General features: G+C 47.3%; 1 protein-coding gene across 1 annotated transcript in view; it reads left to right on the top strand.

Annotated features, from left to right (window-relative positions):
• The window catches only part of DEPTOR (DEP domain containing MTOR interacting protein), an 82,249-nt gene that overhangs the window by 1,661 nt on the left and 73,884 nt on the right, over positions 1–6,704 (top strand). The gene's annotated exons all lie outside the window — the stretch shown is intronic.

Below are 6,704 nucleotides of genomic sequence, written 5' to 3'. Positions count from 1 at the left end.
GAAATATGTTTACCCTGTGGACACTTGAGGTGATTGGCCCACCATGTGGACACTTACGGTGATTGGCCCAGCTCTGTGGACACTTAAGGCAATAGGTTTACCCTGTGGACACTTAAGGTGATTGGCCCACCATGTGGACACTTAAGGTGATTGGTCCACCATGTGGACACTTGAGTCGATTGGCTCAGCTCTGTGGACACTTGCGGTGATTGGCCCACCATGTGGACACTTGAGGTCATTGGCTCAGCTCTGTGGACACTTAAGGTGATTGGTTCACCCTATGGACACTTGAGGCGATTGGTTCACCCTGTTGACACTTGATCAGCCCTACACTTTGAACACATGAGCTCATTGGCTCTTCCATGTGGACACTTTAGGCAAATGACCCTGCCCTGTGGACACCTGAGCCGATTAGCCGTACCTTATGAACACTTGAGGAGATTGACCCTGCATTATAGACACTAGAAGTGAGCGTCTCTACTTTTGGGCATTTGAGACAATTGGCCCAGCTCTGTGGACACTTGAGCTTATTGACCCTACCCTGCAGACAATTGAGGTAAGTAACCCAGCCATGTGCACACCAGAGTAAAATGGCTCTGCCCTGTTGACACTTGAGGGAATTAGCCCAGCCCAGTGCACATTAGAGTCAAATGGCTCATCCTTGTGGACACATCCTCTGCTCCCCCACCTCACAGGTCCATCAAAGAAAAAAACGTATGCATCTCAGAATGGGGTGATACAAGCACATTTAAAAAACAATGACCATTAAGACAAATTAGGAAGGCTGCATTGTGAAGGGATTAAACACACAGCCAGCAGGGATGCTGGAGATCATGGTAGGTGCAGGGGTATATAAAGAGATGGTGGGCACCGAGGCATGGATACACATATTTGTACATAGAAGTGTAATGTATTAAAGTAGTGAATACAGTGTGATTGTTGGGGTACTACAGATCCCTGAATGACACTGTTGCTGGTCTTTCTTGCAGAAAGTCCATCTGTTTATATGGGACAGCTGCTGCGCAACTTTTTAACCGTTCATCCATTACCTTAGATCAGCTAATCTGGACTATCAGCCCTGGATACTTTAGAATGGAGTTCTTATAGAATAGCCACTCTTTATCCCTGGATTGTGCAGTTCTGTGCAGATTATAGCATAAACTCTCTGGGGAAATGTATTCTAAATTCAGATCGCCCTCATGCCTGTGTAAAGTCGGCGCATGGTCTGAAAAATGTATCACACCATAAGTTTTGGGCAGCAGCAGACAGGTGTGTTTTCAAATATGGATCATACCAAGACCCTGCGTTACAAATAATGTACGCTACCTTCCATGCATACCTGAGGGCTGGTGTGGATTTTACAGTAAAGTAGTATGAATTAATAATCCGTCTGACTAGCTTAGAGGCTGAGCGACATCAAATAGCCCATATGCCGTGCTTCTGAAATCTCCGCTAGCTCCAAACTAGCAAAGATTTTAGCTACAATTTACACTACCTCTGTTGTGCAAAATGTGATAAATCCAGCAGGCCAAGCCTCATGTCACGCCCATTTTATGGAAGACTCCATCCGAAGTTCAAAAAGTGGAAAAATTGTTTCTAAATGCACAAAAAAAAAAAAATGCTACTTTACTGGACTGAATCAAGTTTTCCCCCTAATACAGACAATGACAGGCAATGATAGTCTGTGCCTTCTTTTCTGTTACTGTGTACCTGTAATTATATAAAACGATCTCTAGGTGGCGCTGTTATTGTAGTGGATCATACATTTATTGCCCTCCCTGCTTTTCAGCTATATTTAAAAAAATATATGTCTGCTGGAACATAGAGGGGGGTAAAAAGTTGTGCTGGTCTGATAGATGAGGGTCTCCCCACTGGGAGGTATACTGCGGTGTTCTGTGTACTGGCAATGGACCCAATCACTTTACTGGACTGAATATCGACTGAAGTCGACTGCAGAATATGTTCCCATCTTGTCAAAACAACATGTGAATCCAGCCTAAGAACCTCTACCTCCTCTGCTCCGCAAACAGCCAGCTAAAGTTCTCAGACGGAGCCTGTCCGTCAGGGCTGGCTTCAGGTTTATGTGGGCCTCTGGGGGACAGAGCCTTAGTGGACCCATTTGTGGTGCTACTACTGACACCCGCTGCAATCACTGCGCACCTGCTATACTTTCTACAGGGCTCCTGCAACTTTCAACCTTTGCATTGAAAAAGTTCAAAACAGTTGATGAAATCTGCTCCCCCATATAGTAGTAAGGCCCCTCTGTGCTTCCATATAGTATAGGCCCCCAATGTGCTCCCATTATAGTATAGAACCCCTCTGTGCCCGCATGTAGTAGTTAGGCCTCCCTCTGTGTCCCCATATAGTATAGCCCCCTCTGTGTCACAATATAGAAGTTAGGTCTCTCTCTCTCTCTGTTCCCTCATATAAAAGTTAGGCCTCCCTCTGTGCCCCTATATAGTAGTTAGATCTCCATCTGTCCCCCATATAGTAGGTAGTCCCCTTTCTGTGACCTCATTTAGTGTAGTTCCCATATAATATACTGTGGGCCCCCATACACGACCCCATGAAAAAACAGAAGTAAATTCTTTGCAGATCTGGCTTGCAGCAGCCTCCCATTGGTCTCATTTGGATTCTGCTGCTCAATTCACACGTCAGAAGCTCCATAGTGGAACTTCCAAGGAGGAATTGGATTCCACACAGATTTCCACCATGACACCCCCCCCCCCCCCCTTCCCTGATAAACTTGCCTGTTGTTGTATTTTACTATTCTTCATGGTGCACTATGTTTGATGACGTACTCGGGTGCTGTGCACAATTCTAAAGCAGGACATACAATGACACCCATCCGTGTTGGGAAGTCTTAGAACATTGCCCAGTAGAAAAAACAGCTTATAGGGCACATTCTGCTGTTACTATTGAATGGCAGATAGATTAGGAGATGTCAGAGGGGTCATTGGGGGATTTCCTTTGTACAAGGTCACCGACCCTCAGTAAATCCATGGACTTTTTATAATAATTGCAGAGTTTTGTCATTGTACTATAGGTCACAGTAAGTGCCACTTCATATTTGTTTCTGATCTATTGACATACGTGTCCTTTATATGAATTTTTTTCTACTTCATCAGTTTGTTTGTACAGAGGTTTGTCTATCTGTGATTTTTGGATAACCTTGGCCGGCATTTATCATTGTAGGTGTAAGTGAAGCATTTATCATCGTAGGTGTAAGTGAAGCATTTATCATTGTAGGTGTAGGTGAAGCATTTATCATTGTAGGTGTAAGTGAAGCATTTATCATTGTAGGTGTAAGTGAAGCATTTATCATTGTAGGTGTAAGTGAAGCATTTTTTTTTACCCCTTTTTTTTTTATGTGTGCTGGTGATGTGTAGGAGCAACAAATGTATTAAATGGTCACAGAGCATTTGATAAATTTTGTACAGGTCACATTTTCTGAAATTTCTCTTTTCACATACACCAAAAAGCTAAGCTAGGTCTGGGCTGGTGTAGTTTTAGAGACTTTTCAGTGGCTTTGCGCCTTTTTTTGCGCCTTTTCACAAAAAAAGGTGCAGTTCATAAAACCCTCCCATATCATATTGCCAAAATCAGTGGATGACAACTCAAAATCAGCAGAAATGTGGAAACCAAAAGGCGCAAATAAACCCTGTTTACGCCTTTTGTAGACTCAAAAACAGCCTAAAAAGAATGATAAATGTCGGCCCATTGTCACGATGCCGGCTGGCGGGTAGTGGATCCTCTGTGCCAGAGAGGGATTGGCGTGGACCGTGCTAGTGGATCGGTTCTAAGTCACTACTGGTTTTCACCAGAGCCCGCCGCAAAGCGGGATGGTCTTGCTGCGGCGGTAGTGACCAGGTCGTATCCACTAGCAACGGCTCAACCTCTCTGGCTGCTGAAGATAGGCGCGGTACAAGGGAGTAGACAGAAGCAAGGTCGGACGTAGCAGAAGGTCGGGGCAGGCAGCAAGGATCGTAGTCAGGGGCAACGGCAGGAGGTCTGGAACACAGGCTAGGAACATACAAGGAACGCTTTCACTGGCACAATGGCAACAAGATCCGGCAGGGAAGTGCAGGGGAAGTGAGGTGATATAGGGAAGTGCACAGGTGAAGACACTAATTGGAATCACTGCGCCAATCAGCGGCGCAGTGGCCCTTTAAATCGCAAAGACCCGGCGCGCGCGCGCCCTAGGGAGCGGGGCCGCGCGCGCCGGGACAGGACCGAGGGAGAGCGAGTCAGGTACGGGAGCCGGGGTGCGCATCGCGAGCGGGCGCTACCCGCATCGCGAATCGCATCCCGGCTGGAAGCAGAATCGCAGCGCCCCGGGTCAGTGGATCTGACCGGAGCGCTGCAGCGGAGAGAGTGTAGTGAGCGCTCCGGGGAGGAGCGGGGACCCGGAGCGCTCGGCGTAACAGTACCCCCCCCCTTGGGTCTCCCCCTCTTTTTAGGGCCTGAGAACCTGAGGAGCAGACTTTTATCTAGGATGTTGTCCTCAGGTTCCCAGGATCTCTCTTCAGGACCACAACCCTCCCAGTCCACTAGAAAAAAAGTTTTCCCTCTCTTTGACAGAGAAGATGTCCGAGGAGCCGGAAACAGGAGTGGGAGGAACAGATTTGGGAGAAAAACGGTTGAGGATGAGTGGTTTAAGAAGAGAGACGTGAAAGGCATTAGGGATACGAAGAGAAGGAGGAAGAAGAAGTTTGTAAGAGACAGGATTAATTTGACACAAAATTTTGAAAGGACCAAGATAGCGTGGTCCCAACTTGTAGCTAGGGACACGGAAGCGGACATATTTAGCGGAGAGCCATACCTTGTCTCCAGGGGAAAAAACGGGAGGAGCTCTTCTTTTCTTATCCGCGAACCTCTTCATGCGTGATGAAGCCTGTAGGAGAGAATTTTGGGTCTCTCTCCATATAATGGAAAGGTCACGAGAAATTTCATCCACAGCGGGCAGACCAGAGGGCAAGGGGGTAGGGAGGGGGGGAAGAGGGTGACGGCCGTACACCACGAAAAATGGGGATTTGGAGGAAGATTCAGAGACTCTGAAGTTATACGAGAATTCGGCCCATGGAAGGAGATCTGCCCAGTCATCCTGGCGGGAGGAAACAAAATGTCGCAAATAATCACCCAAGACTTGGTTAATTCTTTCTACTTGTCCATTGGACTGGGGATGATATGCAGAAGAAAAATTTAATTTAATCTTGAGTTGTTTACAGAGAGCCCTCCAGAATTTAGACACGAATTGGACGCCTCTATCCGAGACGATCTGCGTAGGCAATCCGTGAAGACGAAAAATGTGTACAAAAAATTGTTTAGCCAACTGAGGCGCTGAAGGAAGACCAGGAAGAGGGATGAAATGTGCCATTTTGGAGAATCGATCAACGACCACCCAAATAACAGTGTTGCCACGGGAAGGGGGTAAATCAGTAATAAAATCCATACCAATCAGAGACCAAGGCTGTTCGGGGACAGGCAGGGGATGAAGAAAACCAGCGGGCTTCTGGCGAGGAGTCTTATCCCGGGCACAGATAGTGCAGGCTCGCACAAAGTCCACAACATCCGTCTCCAGAGTCGGCCACCAATAGAAGCGGGAGAAGAGTTGCACAGATTTCTTGATGCCCACATGACCAGCGAGATGGGAGGAGTGACCCCATTTGAGGATTCCGAGGCGTTGGCGTGGAGAAACAAAGGTCTTTCCTGGAGGAGTTTGCCTGATGGAGGCTGGAGAAGTGGAGATCAGGCAGTCAGGTGGAATGATGTGTTGCGGAGAGAGTTCAACTTCTGAGGCATCCGAGGAACGAGAGAGAGCATCGGCCCTAATGTTCTTATCGGCAGGACGAAAGTGAATCTCAAAATTAAATCGGGCAAAGAACAGAGACCACCGGGCCTGGCGAGGATTCAGCCGTTGGGCAGACTGGAGGTAGGAGAGGTTCTTGTGGTCGGTGTAAATAATAACTGGAAATCTTGATCCCTCCAGCAGATGCCTCCATTCCTCAAGTGCTAATTTAATGGCTAGAAGCTCTCGATCCCCGATGGAGTAGTTCCTCTCCGCCGGAGAGAAGGTCCTAGAAAAAAAAACACAAGTGACAGCATGCCCGGAAGAATTTTTTTGTAAAAGAACAGCTCCAGCTCCCACTGAGGAGGCATCAACCTCCAATAGGAAGGGTTTGGAAGGGTCAGGTCTGGAGAGCACGGGAGCCGAAGAAAAGGCAGACTTGAGTCGTTTAAAGGCGTCTTCCGCTTGAGGAGGCCACGACTTGGGATCGGCATTTTTTTTGGTTAAAGCCACGATAGGAGCCACAACGGTAGAAAAATGTGGAATAAATTGCCTGTAATAATTGGCGAACCCAAAAAAGCGTTGGATAGCACGGAGTCCGGAGGGGCGTGGCCAATCTAAGACGGCAGAGAGTTTGTCTGGATCCATTTGTAGTCCCTGGCCAGAGACCAAATATCCTAGAAAAGGAAGAGATTGGCATTCAAACAGACATTTCTCAATTTTGGCATAGAGTTGATTGTCACGAAGTCTCTGAAGAACCATACGGACATGCTGGCGGTGTTCTTCTAGATTGGCAGAGAAAATTAGGATATCGTCCAGATATACAACAACACAGGAGTATAGCAGATCACGAAAAATTTCATTGACAAAGTCTTGGAAGACAGCAGGGGCGTTGCACAGGCCAAAGGGCATGACC

Source organism: Hyla sarda, chromosome 5, assembly GCF_029499605.1.
Source record: "Hyla sarda isolate aHylSar1 chromosome 5, aHylSar1.hap1, whole genome shotgun sequence".
Lineage (NCBI taxonomy): Eukaryota > Metazoa > Chordata > Amphibia > Anura > Hylidae > Hyla > Hyla sarda.
Note: the sequence above shows the minus strand (reverse complement) of the source record. Positions and strands in the feature narration are given on the sequence as shown.